Here is an 18231-nt window from a genome sequence, read left to right as displayed (position 1 = left end):
TAGACTCTATGCAAAGCACTTTACATGCATATTCTCATTTAATTATCAAAACAGCCCTATAAATGTTTTCCTCATTGAGGCTGAGAATTGTCACAAACCTGATAAGCCAGGAGATGAAAACAAATCTGACTGATCTGGAACACATTACACTGAAAAGGTGAAAGACAGATACCATGTTTCACCATCTTGAGCAAACACCCTTAATTACTTAAGTCTCAATGTCATCGTCCATAAAATGGACACACTCTAAAAATAATATCTCAAAAGTTTTGTATGAATCAAATAAAACAATGGATGCATTGTATAGACAGCATAAGATAGTGTGGATTTCATTATTCCATTATTATCAATAATTTCTATCATTAATTTTTTGTTCCCTGGCTTCTGATTATCACTTCAAACTTGCTATGATACAAGAATCAGGCTGGTTTGAATGCTCTAACAGCTGAAATTGTTTTTCTATTAATAAAATGTGTGAACTTCAGAGCATCAGCACTCTAATATTTTTCTTTTTTTGGCTCCTTAGTATATGTTTTTGCTTCTTTTCCAATTCCTAAATATGTTTCAAATATCAGAGGTAACTGGGTAATCACTTTCTAGATTAGTTATAACTTTAATTTGCCTGTTACTTTTTCACTTTAAAATGTGTGACTGAGGCACTATTAATTTAAAAGAAATAATAACCACTATTTTATATTACCTGCCTCCTGAGAAACTTGTATGAAGGTCAAGAAGCAACAGTTAGAACTGGACATGAAACAACAGACTGGTTCCAAATCAAGAAAGGAGTAAGTACATCAAGGCTGTATATTGTCACCCTGCTTATTTAAGTTATATGAAGAGTACATCATGAGAAACATTGGGGTGAATGAAGCACAGCTGGAATCAAGATTGCTGGGAGAAATGTCAATAACCTCAGACATGCAGATGACACCACCCTTATGGCAGAAAGCAAAGAACTAAAGAGCCTCTTGATGAAAGTGAAAGTGAGAGTGAAAAAGTTGGGCTAAAACTCAACATTCAGAAAACTAAGATCACGGCATATGGTCCCATCACTTCATGGCAAATAGATGGGGAAACAGTGGAAACAGTGGCTGACTTTATTTTGGGGGGCTCCAAAATCACTGCAGATGGTGATTGCAGCCATGAAATTAAAAGGCGCTTACTCCTTGGAAGGAAAGTTATGACCAACCTAGACAGCACGTTAAAAAGCAGAGACATTACTTTGCCAACAAAGGTCCATCTAGTCAAAGCTATGGTTTTTCCAGTAATCATGTATGGATGTGAGAGTTGGACTATAAAGAAAGCTTAATGCCAAAGAATTGGTGATTTTGAACGGTGGTATTGGAGAAGACTCTTGAGAGTCCCTTGGACTGCAAGGAGATCCAACCAGTCCTTCCTAAAGGAGATCAGTCCTGAGTGTTCATTGGAAGGACTGATGTTGAAGCTGAAGATCCAATACTTTGGCCACCTGATTCGAAGAACTGACTCATTTGAAAAGACCCTTATGCTAGGAAAGATTGAAGGCAGGAAGAGAAGGGGCCGCCAGAGGATAAGATGTTTGGATGGCATCACCAACTCAATGGACATGAGTTTGAGTAAACTCCGGAAGTTGGTAATGGACAGGTAGGTCTGGCATGCTGCAGTCCATGGGGTTGCAAAGAGTCGGACGCAACTGAACAGAACTGATTTTATATTAATATTTTTCTGACATCCACCAATTTTTATCAAAGTATATGAAATGGGTTATGACCAACCTAGACAGCATATTAAAAAGCAGAGACATTACTTTGCCTACAAAGGTCCATCTAGTCAAAGCTATGGTTTTTCCAGTAGTCATGTATGAATGTGAGAATTGGACTATAAAGAAAGCTGAGAGCTGCAGAATTGATGTTTTTGAACTGTGGTGTTACAGAAGACTCTTGAGAGTCCCTTGGACTGCAAGGAGATCCAACCAGTCCATCCTAAAGGAAATCAGTTCTGGATATTCATTGGAAGGACTGATGCTGAAGCTCCAATACTTTGGCCACCTGATGCGAAGAACTGACTCATTAGAAAAGACCCTGATGCTGGGAAAGATTGAAGGCAGGAGAAGGGGACAACAGAGGATGAGATGGTTGGATGGCATCACTGTCTCAATGGACACGAGTTTGAGTAAACTCTGGGAGTTGGCGATGGGCAGGGAGGCCTGGCGTGCTGCAGTCCATGGGGTTGCAACGAGTCATATGAAACAGAGCAGAACCCTGTGGTGTCCTCCCTGGTACAATTCATTTCCATGTTCCCTGTTTCTTGTTTGTAGAAAGTAGTCTTTCAACCTCCTTGACCTGCCCAGAGTTCCAAAGGACAGATTCAAACAGCTGCTAATCAGGGAAGGGAGGAAAGGCAGAGGCCAATGGAGAAGCAGTCAAGAAAAAATAGTGCAGCTGTAGGCAGGGTCCTGGTGCCTCCTCAAGGAACACACATAGCAGTATCTTTAGTTATTCTGCAGAACCGAGGCTCCCACCCAGGTGGAGGATGGCAACTTTAAGCTCAGCACAAAATGCCCTGGGCAACACACTGTTATCTCACCACCAGCCAATCAGAAAAAAGTCTTATGCCCTGCAACCACAAATTTTGCTTATAAAAACTTCTCCCTGAAAAACCATTGGGGAGTTCAGTTTTTCTGAGCATGAGCCACCTGTCCTCCTTGCTTGGCCCTGCAATAAACATTTCTCTGCTTCAATACCAAAGATTCCATTTGTTTGGCCTCACTGCACAGTGGGCAAAGGAACTTTTGTCTGATAACATGTAAATGAAGATTATATGTGCAGATTTGTAAAAAAGTATGTGCAATACATACCAGAGTTATTTTCTCATAAGTGATTTACCAAAAGTTAAAATTTTCATGTTCATCATTTTTACTGACTGAATAACATAGAATTAATACACCATAAAAAACTTAATCATTCTTCTATTGCTAAATATTTATTTTGCTTTTCAGGTTTCTACAATATTTCCATCGTTCTGCAAATTTTCTATTTACAGATTTTAGCTTTTATTCCTTTCTCCTTCCCTCCTTATTTTTCTTCTTTGTATTTTGGTATTAATTTCCATGTAGCAGATCATTTTATCAAAAATCTGTGAGTCCTCATATATGTTGATAGCCTGATTTTATAATAATCATAGGAATATTCCTGTTTCTTCAAAGCATTGACAATGTTGCCTTAAGTACTTTGATCTATGTACTTTAACTTTTCTATGTGATTTTGAAAGTCAAAGTGTTAATTGCTCAGTCATGTCTGACTCTTTGCAACCCCATGGACTGTAGACCACCAGGCTCCTCTGTCCATGGAATTCTCCAGGCAAGAATACTGGAGTGAGCTGCCATTTCCTTCTCCAGGGGATCTTCCCAACCCAAGGATTGATCCCAGGTCCCCTGCATCACAAGTAGATTCTTAACTGTCCAAGCCACCACTTAGTTCTTTAATCCAATTGAATTACATTAGGAAAATGTGAGGTTTTTTTGGTGTTAATATGCAAGCTTTTAAGAAGTAGTCATTTAATAACAGCATTCCCCACTGTTTTATGTCTATTGATAAGAATTGCATTTTGAAATGTCAAAAAAAATTAAAAACAGAAATATCACAAGATCTATTTTTCCTTCTTTATAATTAATTTTTTTTTAATTTTGCATCTATTTCAGCATTAAAGCTAGACAGGGAAAACAGGTTTATTTTATAATTTAAGGGAGAAAGAGAAAAGATAAAATCATACTTTGGCTTTACAGCTCCTGAGTAGATGCAAAATAACACAGAGGATCATTCTTAAAGCCTACAGTTTCAAGATCCAGATTTCAGAAAATTTGTCTTTGCTTTGGAATTCTAAAAACTTTAAAGATATAAGAGACCAAACTTCAGTCATAAATTTTATACATAGATTGGTTGGAAAAGTGTACATGATGATGTAAGAGTTGAGAAAATACAAATGTTCCCAGCTGACAGGAAAAGAAGAAATAGAGGAGATGTACCTACAGTTTTTTGGCAGTGGGCCTCTTACGATGCCCAGTTCTCTCCTCATTTTGAGATCTCTGATGAACAGACCTCAGAGTGTCACCCATAGTCCCCACCACCTTGTGTCCATATCCTTAAATAATCTCTGCTGCTACTGCTGCTAAGTCGCTTCAGTCATGTCCAACTCTGTGTGACCCCATAGACAGCAGCCCACTAGGCTCCTCTGTCCCTGGGATTCTCCAGGCAAGAATACAGGAGTGGGTTGCCATTTCCTTCTCCAATGCATGAGTGAAAACTGAAAGTGAAGTCGCTCGGTCATGCCCGACTCTTAGCGACCCCATAGACTGAAGCCTACCAGGCTTCTCCGTCCATGGGATTTTCCAGGCAAGAGTCCTGGAGTGGGGTGTCATTGCCTTGGCCTGTGACTTGATTCTAACCAATAGAATATGGCAAGTTAATAGGATGTTAAATTAACTTCTGACTATACAGTGGAGGTGACAAATAAATTCAAGGAATTATATTTGGTAGACAGTGTGCCTGAAGAATTATGGATGGAGGCTCATAACATTGTACAGGAGGCAGTGACCAAAACCATCCCCAAGAAAAAGAAATGCAAAAAGGCAAAGTGGTTGTCTGAGGGGGCCTTACAAAAAGCAGAGAAAAGAAGTGAAAGGCAAAGGAGAAAGAGAAAGATATACCCATTTGAATGCAGAGTTCCAGAGAATGGCAAGGAGAGATAATAAAACCTTCTTAAGTGAACAATGCAAAGAAATAGTGGAAAATAGAACAGGAAAGACTAGAGATCTCTTCAAGAAAATTGGAGATACCAAGGGAATATTTCATGCAGAGACGGGCACAATAAAGGACAGAAATGGTATGGATCTAACAGAAGCAGAAGACACTAAGAAAAGGTGGCAAGAATACACAGAAATGAAAGTGAAAGTGAAGTCATATCTGACTCTTTGCGACCCCATGGACTGTAGCCTACCAAGCTCCTCTGTCCATGGGATTTTCCAAGCAATAGTACTGGAGTGGATTGCCATTTCCTTCCCCAGGGGATATTCCCAACCCAGGGACTGAACCCGGGTCTCACACATTGTAGACAGATGCTTTACCATCTGAGTCACCAGACGATACACAGACAATACATAGAAGAACTATACAAAAAAAGATCTTCATAACCCAGATAACCACGATGGTGTGATCACTCACCTAGAGCCAGACATCCTGGAGGGAGAAGTCAAGTGGGCCTTAGGAAGCATCACACGAACAAAGCTAGTGGAAGTGATGGAATTCCAGTTGAGCTATTTCAAATCCTAAAAGATGATGCTGTGAAAGTGCTGCCTTCAATATGCCAGCAAATATGGAAAACTCAGCAGTGGTCACAGGACTGGAAAAGATCAGTTTTCACTCCAATCCCCAAAAAAAGGCAATGCCAAATAATGTACAAATTACCATACAATTGGACTCATTTCACATGCTAGCAAGATTATGCTCAAAATCCTTCAAGCTAGGCTTCAGTAGTATGTGAACTGAGAACTTCCAGGTGTACAAGCTGGAGTTGGCAAAGGCAGAGGAATCAGAAAAACTGCCAACATTTGTAGGATCAAAGAAAAGGCAGAGGAAATTAAAAAAAAAAAAAATCTATGCTTGTTGACTTTGTGGATCACAACTATAGAAAATTCTTAAAGAGATGGGAATACCAAACCACCTTACCTTTCTCCTGAGAAATCTGTATGCAGGACAAGAACCAACAGTAAGAACCGGACATGTAACAACAGACTGGTTCAAAATTGGAAAAGACAAGGCTGTATATTGTCACCCTGCTTATTTAACTTACATGCAGAGTACATCATGTGAAAAGGTGGGCTGGATGAAGCACAGCTGGAATCAAGATTGCTGGGAGAAATATCAATAACCTCGGATATGCAGATGACACCACCCTTGTGGCAGAAAGTGAAGAATTAAAGAGGCTCTTGATGAAAGCAAAAGAGGAGAGTGAAAAAGTTGGCTTAAAACTCAACATTCAGAAAATTAAGATCATGGCATCTGATCCCATCACTTCATGGCAAATAGTTGGGAAAAAAATGGAAACAGTGACAAATTTTATTTTCTTGGGCTCCAAAATCACTGCAGATGATGACTGTAGCCGTGAAATGAAAAGTCACTTGCTCCTTGGAAGAAAGTTATGACAAACACAGACAGCATGTTAAAAAGCAGAGACATTACTTTGTCAACAAAGGTCCATATAGTCAAGGTTTGATTTTTCCAGTAGTCATGTATGAATGTGAGAATTGGACCATAAAGAAAGCTGAGCACCAAAGAATTGGTGCTTTTGAACTATGGTGTTGGAGAAGACCCTTGAGAGTCCCCTGGACAGCAAGGAGATCCACAGTCAATCCTACAGGCAATAAACCCTGAATATTCATTAGAAGGACTGATGTTGAAGCTGAAACTCCAATACTTTGGCCACCTGATGTGAAGAACTGACTCATTAGAAAAGACCCTGATGCTGGGAAAGATTGAAGGCAAGAGGAGGACAAGAGATTACAAGACGGTTGGATGGCATCTCCAATTCAATGGACATGAGTCTGAGTAAGCTCCAGGAGATGGTGAAGGACAGGGAAGCCTGGCATGCTGCAGTCCAAAGGGTTGCAAAGCATCAGGCATGACTGAGCAACTGACCAACAACAACCTTGGAAGGAAAGCTATGACAAACCTGCTGCTGCTGCTACTGCTGCTGCTAAGTCGCTCCAGTTGTGTCTGACTCTGTGCGACCCCATAGACGGCAGCCCACCGAGCTCTGCCATCCCTGAGATTATCCAGGCAAGAACACTGGAGTGACAAACCTAGACAGCATATTAAAAAGCAGAGACATCACTTTTCCCACAAATGACTGTACAATTAAAGCTATGGTTTTTCTTGCAGTCAGATGTGGATGTGAGAACTGGACCATAAAGAAGGCTAAGCACCAAAGAATTGATGCTTTCAAACTGTGGTGCTGAAGAATACTCTTGAGAGTCCCTTGGACTGCAAGGAGAACAAATTAGTCAATCCTAAAGGCAATAAACCCTGAATGTTCATTGGAAGGACTGATGCTGAAATCTCCAATACTTTGGCCACCTGATGAGAAGAGCTGGCTCATTGGAAAAGACCCTGATGCTGGGACAGAATGAGAACAGAAGGATAAGGGGGTAACAGAGGATGAGATGGTTGGATAGCATCACTGACTCAATGCACATGAGTTTTAGCAAATTAAACAAGATAGTGAAGGACAGGGAAGCCTGGAATGCTGCAGTTCATGGGGTTGCAAAGAGTCAGACACAACTTAGCAACTGAACAACAACAATAGAATGTCACTCCCATGGTTAGGTTATGTTTTATGGTAAAGGTACCGGGATGTCACTCCTTTGATTATGTTTATATAAGATTATCTTAGCAGAGTCTCTTCCTCGGGGCTTGATGAAATAAGCTGACAAGTTGGTGAAGCCCAAATAGAAAGAAACTGTAAGCAGCTTCTAGGAATTACTGGTGGTCTCTAGGATCTGAGTGAAGCCAATAGCCAGTCAAATGCCAGGACTTTCAGTCCTACAACACCAAGGAACTGAATTTTACCAAAAACTGAATGAATTGAAAGTAAAGTCTTCCCCAGTTGAACCTTCAGATGAGAACTCAGCATGGCCAACACCTTGCTTGCAGCCTGGAGCTACCATAGGAGAACCCAGCTAAGCTGTGCCTAGATTCCTGATCCACAAAAACTGTGAAATAATATGTGTGTTAAGCAGCTAAATATGTGGTGATTTGTTATTAACATCAAGAGAAAACCAATGCAGGGTTTAAATCTTTAAGGGGGAAAAAGATGGATTATATAGACCCAAAATAGGTTAAGAGAATCCCACAAAAGAAGGATTCTCTAGAAACTCAGAGCATAATGTATGACGTTGGAAGGCTTGTAGACAAGCCCTTAAGCATTTGAACAGTAACTGAGAGGGAGTCCCTAGATACAGGCCTGAAGGTAGCCTTCCCATATTCCACACTCCTCAGTGTTGTATGGACAAATATGAGAAAATTCTCTAGTGGCTCAAGAGAGGTGCAGAAGTGACTGGAAAGTCCATGGCTCAAAGAATCCTGGAGTTAGAACATGAGGATTCACAAGGCATGCTGCTTAAGGCTTCAAAAGAAGATGCAGTCCCCATCAGGAGATGCCAGTGGAAGCCAGAGCAGAGACAGAGGTGTCCACAAAACTTACTCTCCTCATCTAACACCTGGACAATTCGTAAGCTCACTTTCACCCCAGGAAAGGGAATAAGGAGAATGGAAGAGAAAGAACCTTAAGGAATTGTGTTAAATCCAAACAGATGCAATTTTCTTAAGTTGGCCTATTTTGTTTTTCATCATCAGGGGAAATGGAAATTTGAAAGCTATATTAAATTTTAACCATAGAAAGCAAAGTGGCATTTTTACAACCCACAATGCCACTGATTTGGAGACCATAAAATTTGGAAACCCTTATTTTCACTAAGTCAAATTTTAAAAAATTATATGTATATCCATATGTTAATAATATATTTAGCTTTTATTTTATCCTATTAGTCCCACACTCTGGTTTCTGGAATATATTTTCTGTTGTCTAACATTTTTCTGTTGATTTCTTTATGCTTGATATCCTTAAAAAGAACTCAATTGCAATTCAGAAAGTATTATCCATTTCAAGCTTTATTTCTCAAATCTTTTAAATGCTTTGTTGGAATAACAAAATTCTCCAACACCAAAGCAGGGAACTTTTCATCTTGTCCGCATTCTATACCAAACATCTATCATGTCCCTAACACAGACCTGATTTCATTTCCACAAGTGATGTGTCAACAGTTATTAAATTATGAGTGTTCCCAGCATTTATCCTAATTCTGGCCACTACAGAAGAGTCTGGCTTGAAATCCTCAGTCTCCTGACAGCTGGATTGGGATCAGTTCTCTCAGGGTTTGTTACACAGAACCAGAAAGAAAGCTAGAGGCAGAGAAACACTCGGAGAGAACAGGCTATAGCTGAGAAAGATCTTTAAACACGGAAAAGGAGGGATTTTTTTTTTCCTTTTTATTTTTCCCCCCCTCCTGAACCTCCCTCAGAACGGGAAATTTTAAGAACAATTTAGAATGAAAGAAATATGGAAGAGTTGCAATGAATAAAGGAAATGAATGGGAAACTTAAAAAAAATTTTAAATATTACTACACTGTATTTATCTCTCTTCAGGCTATTTGAAAAGCACAAATAAATTTTGTTATTTTAAGATTGTTGTGTGGCTGGATGTATTCATTTTAACCTTGATACCAGTTATTCTAGGCACTATATAAATTTATATAATTGTTTTTCATATACATGCTGAATAAGTTTAATTTCATGATGGTTTAATATCTTCATTGTGTTGCATCATGACAAGAATCTGAATACCCACTGTGTGAGATTACAGAAGTAAATATAAGAGCTTGGACTGAATGTAGGCTAACCCCAGGGTATACTATAGAGATGCTTGAGAGTTTTTCCTTAACTCAAAGAAAAAATTGGTTTATCTTTGGCATGAGTGAGTAAAGTCGCTGAGTCGTGTCCAACTCTGAGACCCTATGGGCTATAGCCCGCCAAGCTCCAAGAATACTGAAGTGGGTTGTCATTTCCTTCTCCAGGGGATCTTCCAGACCCAGGGATCAAACTCAGATCTCCTGCATTGCAGGCAGACTCTTTACCACCTGAGCTACCAGGCATGCCTCTCCTGAAAGTGAACAAGATGCTTGTAACTAATCCCACAGATTTTTACATGTGTATCAGTCACTTTGCTGCTTCATAGATTAAAAAAAAAAAAAACTTAGCAGTGTAAAGCATAGCATTCATTTCTCATTCATCAGACTGTTGTTCACTGGAATTCATCTGATCCAGGCTGATGTCATTTGGACTTGACTCTAAGGGAAATCTGGAACCAGGTTTGTTTTACATGCCTCCCATGGTCATTGGGGAGACTTCCCTAGTGGCTCAGATGGTAAAAGCCTCTGCCTACAATGCAGGAGACCCAGGTTCGATCCCTGGGTTGGGAAGATCCCCTGGAGAAGGAAATGGCAACCCACTCCAGTATTCTTGCCTGGAAAATCCCATGGACAGAGGAGCCTGGCAGGTTACAGTCCATGGGGTCGCAAAGAGTCAGACACGACTGAGAGACTTCACTTCACTTCGTGGTCATTGGATCAGCAGCTATCCAAAGAATGTTCTTCTCTGGGTGAAAAGTGGGAGCTCAAGTAAATAAGTCCAATTGTGCAAGCACATGTCAAGCCTTTGTTTGCATCATGTCCACTAAAATCCCACTGGTCAAAGCAATCTGTTTCCCAAGCCCCAGATCAAGAACTAGGGTTAACACTGCACCTGGCATGAAGCCAGGTTACTAACACAGGGGGATAGAGAACTGAGATTAATAACTCAACTTATACCTACTGCTAAATTTTTTATAATATACATATCAATTTTATATTAAACTACATATATGGATGTGAGTTTGAGTGAACTCCGGGAGTTGGTGATGAACAGGGAGGCCTGGCGTGCTGCAATTCATGGGGTCACAAAGAGTCGGACACAACTAAGCGACTGAACTGATTGACTGACGTATACATATTTGCTTCTCTGAGGGCTCAGATGGTAAAGAATCTGCCTGCAATGAGAGAGATGCGGGTTTGATCCCTGGAGCAGGAAGATCTTCTGGAGAAGGGAATATTCTTGCCTGGAGAATCCCATGGACAGGGGAGCCTGGTGGGCTACAGTCCATAGGCCCTCAAAGAGTCAGACACTACCGAGTAACTAACACATCCATTTTCACTTTTCATACATATATTACTAAAGCCTTTCCTAATATACTCATAAGATTCAGTGTAATTTCATTATCATATTTTCTGATCTTGTGAAAAATATAGTCAAAGACTGCATTGGTTTGTTTCATTTCTTTAAACCATAACCCCTATGTAGACAAAGACTTGCTGGCACAACAGACTCAGAACAAAGTAATATCCAGACAACCTACAGACACTGTAGTCACTTGAAAATCATGGACGCAGAAGCAAAAAAGCTATAGACAATCTCCCCTACCCATGTCATACTCATGCAGATGCATGCACCACTAACTGTGGACTCTGCCAGGCCACCCTTCTCAAGTGAAGATGATGTATTTGGGCACTGGAGAAGATACTATTAAAAAAAAAATCTGTAATAGCAAATTTAAACCCCATGATGGAGAGGCTGATAAACCAGGAAAATCACAGCTTGATTTAGAAAGCAGCAGGGAGCTAGTAGGGAGTCTTAAAGAGGAAGATTGAATAGCTGGTACAATAGCAAAGGAAGATTGCTTTTGCTGAAGACCATTTCCGAAACTCCACAGAAACATGACTGTGCCGCCAACCAGATGAAGGACTTCAGGAAGAAGCCATACTAAGGCTAGAGGAAATTGTAAATCTCTCCAGTTAAAAGACATAAATGAAGATTAAGGTAGATATGGCCATTATGAACAAATGGTCTACAAATGTTTTCATTATCAGTAAAGTTCAGCCTTCACCTTAATGGCATCAAATATCAGAACCAAATAGAGGCCCCTTTGCTTGAGAGCAGATCAGAGAAGAAACATCAGCCTGCACAGCACTAGCTCCCCCATCTGTGGTCACAGGAGTAAATGCTGCCTCCCATTTTTACTACTATAAAAGAAATGAGATTTTAATTCTGCTGTGGAACCTTGAGCTATTCATTTATTGACTCTCTGCTGCAGGCATCAGCAATTTATAATTGATTTAGAGCTACATAAATATATTAATATGTCTACCCTCTTTAGAATTTTTTTAATTTTGCAAAAATGCATTAAGCTCTTCAAAAAAAAAAAAAAGGGAGGTGTCATCCCATTTCAGAATACAGTAGTTATTATTTTCATCCTGCCTCACCCTAATCAGTCTCATTATACTGGCATTTTTAATGGATGAAATTTTCCCATTGAGCTCTTGGGAGAACTCCATGTGATCATAGGCTAATCACTGCTGCTACTGTCTCAGTCTTTCTCAGTCTGTTCTCCATAGTGCATACTGCAATGAGAGAACTGTTGGGAATGGGAGCAATTGATTTTTTTAACCCAATGATGACATTTCAAAATAAAAAGGTACAATTTTTAAGGGGATTTCAAATTCACGAAGAGGTCATTGCTCTTTCACTAACAATTTATAGATGACTAACTCTCATTTCAAAGAGAGGCTCAGTTCCCAGAAAGTCATCCTTCAGCATAATCATGAGAATTTTTTTCCCTTTCTGCCTGCATCAACTGAAGCACTTGGAAATGTCTGGATAACTCTGCTCAGCCAACACTCACATCACATTATAAAGTATATCCAAACTCATTTTAGAGTGAGCTAGCTTATACCATGCAAACTCTTCAATCTTTAGATCAAGATAGAAGTCTTGCCAATTACAATATATGAAGAGAAGACTCTGGACTTCCTTATGGAGAATAAAGGTTCTCCTTAAAATGAACTTTTCCCATCAAGAATATTCCAGAAGCACCATCCCAAAATCACCTAAATTTTTGCATATTAAAGTTCTTGATATCCTGAGTATGTGATTCTGAACAGAGATCCTAAGGAGGATAAGATATTTCCAATGATATTCCAACTGTAGCCAAGGTAAGAGTCATTTCACAACTGAAATAGATAAGATATAAGATATCTGCTCGATATTTTGTGGCTCAATACAAGAATAGGAAATTATGATTCATGCCTATTTATGTCCATTATTAAACTGTGAGAAAACCATTCATTTATATACTCTGACAAGTGATTGCCAAATAACTGTGTTTATGTTTAACTTTGTGTTTATGTTCATCCTTGTACATTAGTTTAATAAACAGCCAGGCATGAAGTGGAAATTAAAAGAGCATGGACTTTGGAGTCAGAGAATCAACTGTGGGTTTACCTCCCAGTTCTTAGCAAAAGACTTAACCTCACCAAGCATCAGTTTAATCATCTATAAAATATTAGGAGATAATGTACACAAAGTGCCTGACATACAAAACTCACTCAAGATAATAAGCTCTAGAATAATGAGGATTTAATCATGCTTGTGCATCCTCTGAAAACCTCCCTTAAATATCTTAATAAAGAAGCAAAAACTTTTTTAAAACAAACAAAATGCTTTTACAGATATAAGGCATGGGATCTATGATGGCAAATAGCCTTTAGACAATTCCCAAATTCTTTTGGCTACAGTTAACAAAATTCACTTTACAAACTGGGCAAGGAAAAGTTCTTTTAAAATGTTGCAGTCTGTGATGGTCCAAGCTTTAATCTATAACTCATTTGGATAAACACTAAATTGGAATGATTAGAGTAAGAGAGAGATGGAGAGAGACTGCCATATTGGCCTCTCCAAGTCCTATTTGCATTCCCTGTGGTGCATGGTTTAAGACAAGAATCCGGAGATCCAACCACTCAGCTAATAATCCTGGTGGATGCTGAAAAGGCCACGCACTTGTCACAACTGATAACTTACTCCCCTGACAACTACTAGTCTGAGGACACCTCGGTGTTCTTTTTCATAGCTGAAAGACAAATGACTATTGGCAGTTCCTAATGTATAGATCAGTAATAGCCTTGTGCTGAATTTGGTTTCCTGGGTGTAGGTGATCATGTGATACAAACCAGAAGCCATTTCTTTTTATGTTTCCAGCATAAGGGCAAAACTTAAGCATTGAAATAGTCAAGACAGATTAATAATTCTTTCTTTTCATTACCCCATTTTCTTAGTTCCTAGTACTGCTTTTCTGCTGTTTCCAGTCCCTAGATTGCCCAAAACTTCTTTAGTGAAATCCCATTAGTTATCTTCTATATCCTAATTCCCCTATAATATAAATGAATTCCTTTCCCCCCAAAAAATTTCAGTTCAGTTCAGTTCAGTTCAGTCATTCAGTCGTGTAAGAGCCTTTGCGACCCCATGAATCACAGCACGCCAGGCCTCCCTGTCCATCACCAACTCCGGGAGTTCACTCAAATTCATGTCCATTGAGTCGGTGATGCCATCCAGTCATCTCATCCTCTGTCGTCCCCTTCTCCTCCTGCCCCCAATCCCTCCCAGCATCAGGGTCTTTTCCAATGAGTCAACTCTTTGCATGAGGTGGTCAAACTATTGGAGTTTCAGTTTTAGCATCAGTCCTTCCAAAGAACACCCAGGACTGATCTCCTTTAGAATGGACTGGTGAGATCTCCTTGCAGTCCAAGGGACTCTCAAGAGTCTTCTCCAACACCACAGTTCAAAAGCATCAATTCTTCAGCGCTCAGCTTTCCTCACAGTCCAACTCTCATATCCATACATGACCACTGGAAAAACCACAGCCTTGACTAGACGGACATTTGTTGACAAAGTAATGTCTCTGCTTTTGAATATGCTATCTAGGTTGGTCATAACTTTCCTTCCAAGGAGTAAGTGTCTTTTAATTTCATGGCTGCAGTCACCATCTGCAGTGATTTTGGAGCCCCCCCCCCCAAAAAAATAAAGTCTGACACTGTTTCCACTGTTTCCCCATCTATTTCCCATGAAGTGATGGGACCAGATGCTATGATGTTAGTTTTCTGAATGTTGAGCTTTAAGCCAACTTTTTCACTCTCCACTTTCACTTTCATCAAGAGGCTTTATAGTTCTCTTCACTTTCTGCCATAAGGGTGGTGTCATCTGCATATCTGAGGTGATTGATATTTCTCCTGGCAATCCTGATTCCAGCTTGTGCTTCTCCCAGTCCAGCATTTTTCATGATGTACTCTGCATATAAGTTAAATAAGCAGGGTGACAATATACAGCCTTGACGTACTCCTTTTCCTATTTGGAACCAGTCTGTTGTTCCATGTCCAGTTCTAACCTGACCTGCAAATAGGTTTCTCAAGAGGCAGGTCAGGTGGTCTGGTATTCCCATCTCTTTCAGAATTTTCCACAGTTTATTGTGATCCACACAGCCAAAGGCTTTGGCATAGTCAATAAAGCAGAAATAGATGTTTTTCTGGAACTCTCTTGCTTTTTCCATGATCCAGTGGATGTTGGCAATTTGGTCTCTGGTTCCTCTGCCTTTTCTAAAAACAGCTTGAACATCTGGAAGTTCACAGTTCACGTATTGTTGAAGCCTGGCTTGGAGAATTTTGAGCATTACTTTTCTAGGCTGTGAGATGAGTGCAATTGTGCAGTAGTTTGAGCATTCTTTGGCACTGCCTTTCTTTGGGATTGGAATGAAAACTGACCTTTTCCAGTCCTGTGGCCACTGCTGAGTTTTCCAAATTTTCTGGCATAGTGAGTGCAGCATTTTCACAGCATCATGTTTAAGGATTTGAAATGGCACAACTGGAATTCCATCACTTCGACTAGCTTTTTTCGTAGTGATGCTTTCTAAGGCCCACTTGACTTCACATTCCAGGATGTCTGGCTCTAGGTCAGTGATCACACCATCGTGATTATCTTGGTCGTGAAGATCTTTTTTGTACAGTTCTGTGTATTCTTGCCACCTCTTCTTAATATCTTCTGCTTCTGTTAGGTCCATACCATTTCTGTCCTTTATCACGCCCATCTTTGCATGAAATGTTCCCTTGGTATCTCTAGTTTTCTTGAAGAGATCTCTAGTCTTTCCCATTCTGTTGTTTTCCTGTATTTCTTTGCATTTATTGCTGAGGAAGGCTTTCTTATATCTCCTTGCTATTCTTTGGAACTCTGCATTCAGATGCTTATATCTTTACTTTTCTCCTTTGCTTTTCGCTTCTCTTCTTTTCACGGCTATTATAAGGCCTCCCCAGACAAGAATGTGGCAAATCACTTCAGTATTTCATACTGTTCATGGGGTTCATGAACCAACCACTTCAGTATTCTTGCCTTGAGAACCCCATGAACAGTATGAAAAGGCAAAATGATAGGATACTGAAAGAGGAACTCCCCAGGTCAGTAGGTGCCCAATATGCTACTGGAGATCAGTGGAGAAATAACTCCAGAAAGAATGAAGGGATGGAGCCAAAGCAAAAACAATACCCAGTTGTAGACGTGACTGGTGATAGAAGCAAGATCAGATGCTGTAAAGAGCAATATTGCATAGGAACCTGGAATGTTAGGTTCATGAATCAAGGCAAACTGGAAGTGGTCAAACAGGAGATGGCAAGAGTGAACGTCAACATTCTAGGAATCAGCGAACTAAAATGGACTGGAATGGGTGAATTTAACTCAGATGACCATTGTATCTACTACTGTGGGCAGGAATCCCTTAGAAGAAATGGAGTAGCCATGATGGTCAACAGAAGAGTCCGAAATGCAGTACTTGGATGCAGTCTCAAAAACGACAGAGTGATCTCTGTTCGTTTCCAAGGGAAACCATTCAATATCACAGTAATCCAAGTCTATGCCCCAACCAGTAATGCTGAAGAAGCTGAAGTAGAACGGGTCTATGAAGACCTACAGGACCTTTTAGAACTAACAGTCAAAAAAGATGTCCTTCTCATTATAGGGGACTGGAATGAAAAAGTAGGAAGTCACGAAACACCTGGGGTAACAGGCAAATTTGGCCTTGGAATACGGAATGAAGCAGGGCAAAGGCTAATAGAGTTTTCCCAAGAGAATGCACTGGTCATAGCAAATACCCTCTTCCAACAACACAAGAGAAGACTCTACACATGGACATCACCAGATGGTCAACACCGAAATCAGATTGATTATATTTTTTGCAGCCAAAGATGGAGAAGCTCTATACAGTCAACAAAAACAAGACTGGGAGCTGACTGTGGCTCAGATCATGAACTCCTTATTGCAAAATTCAGACTTAAATTGAAGAAAGTAGGGGAAACCACTAGACTATTCAGGTATGACCTAAATCAAATTCCTTATGATTACACAGTGGAAGTGAGAAATAGATTCAAGGAACTAGATCTGATAGAGTGTCTGATGAACTATGGATGGAGGTTCGTGACATTGTATAGCAGACAGGGATAAAGACCATCCCCATGGAAAAGAAATGCAAAAAATCAAAATGGCTGTCTGAGGAGGCCTTACAAAAAAAAATTACCAGCAGTATATTAATTTTACAACAATCAGGGTAAAACAATTTATACTAATGTGTGATGGATAATCCCATAATCATGAAAGTTTTACATATTTTTACAAGAGGATGACTATGCCAAAATTAATGCCTATTTAGAAAAACATAGGACAATGCTAGGTACTTCCCAGGCAGTGCTAGTGGTAAAGAACCCATCTGCTAAGGCAGGAGACATAAAAGACGCCGGTTGGATCCCTGGGTCTGGAAGATCCCCTGGAGGAGGGCACGGCAACCCACTCTAGTGTTCTTGTTTGGAGAATCCCATGGACAGAGGAGCCTGATGGGCTACAGTCCAAAGGGTCACAAAGAGTTGTACACAACTAAAGCAACTTACCATGCATCGCAGGACAATGTTACAAGGTGTTAAGTCAACATAGGACGTTTTTTGTAATTGGGGGAACAAGAAAAGAATAATTAAGTTTTATATAGATGAACTTACAGGGTCTGCTTCTGTAAACTGACTTGATTTTTTTTTCCCAGATGTTCTAGATTTTTTCCCTCCTCAAATTCTGCTACCACAGTTTCTCTACCAACTCCACATATTTTTTTATTCATTTTTACCCAGAAAGCTTCTTATAACAGTAGGGTCTCCAGGAATAGAGACAAAGAAGTTGCTGTGCGAGAGGGCATAGTTGGGCTCCTAGGTGTTATTAGTTAAAGGTGAGCACACTTTTCATCTGAATATTGATTTAAAATAGCTACGTTGCTACTACTGCATAAAATACTGACCCAGAGATAGAAACATGCCATTTGATATTGTTGTCATCTACAAAACAAAGCTAGACATGTGTAAAACTTGAAATATCTCAGGGTATAGGCAAAAAAAGATAGTTTTGCAAACCTTAATATGTATGTGACAGAACTGATAACCTACAAGAAGCTTCTTCCCATGGAACTAGAAAGGGTTCATGGGGTCCATGCCCTGCCATGCAGACAACTGCCAAGAGCTGTCTCCACAATTCCAGTACAAAGGTGAAAGTTTGAGCTCCAGGGGGTTAAATGTCACATCCAGAGGGAAACAGAGACGAGAATAGCATCCAAGTTCCTGACTCACATAGTATTCTTCACTCCAGCCATTCCTGGGCTACCTCCAAAAAAATCTCAACTTTCAGCCTACCCATTCC

At 40.0% G+C, this 18231-nt stretch overlaps 1 non-coding gene across 1 annotated transcript; it reads left to right on the top strand.

Moving 5' to 3' along the window:
* Positions 1-10000: 10000 nt before the first annotated feature.
* TRNAC-ACA (transfer RNA cysteine (anticodon ACA)) lies at positions 10001-10073 on the top strand. The gene has a single exon. It is a non-coding gene; the product is annotated as a tRNA-Cys (tRNA).
* Positions 10074-18231: the final 8158 nt, after the last annotated feature.

Source organism: Bos taurus, chromosome 8 (genome assembly GCF_002263795.3).
Source record: "Bos taurus isolate L1 Dominette 01449 registration number 42190680 breed Hereford chromosome 8, ARS-UCD2.0, whole genome shotgun sequence".
In the NCBI taxonomy this organism is placed as follows: Eukaryota; Metazoa; Chordata; class Mammalia; order Artiodactyla; family Bovidae; genus Bos; species Bos taurus.
This window is presented reverse-complemented; position numbering and strand designations above follow the sequence as displayed.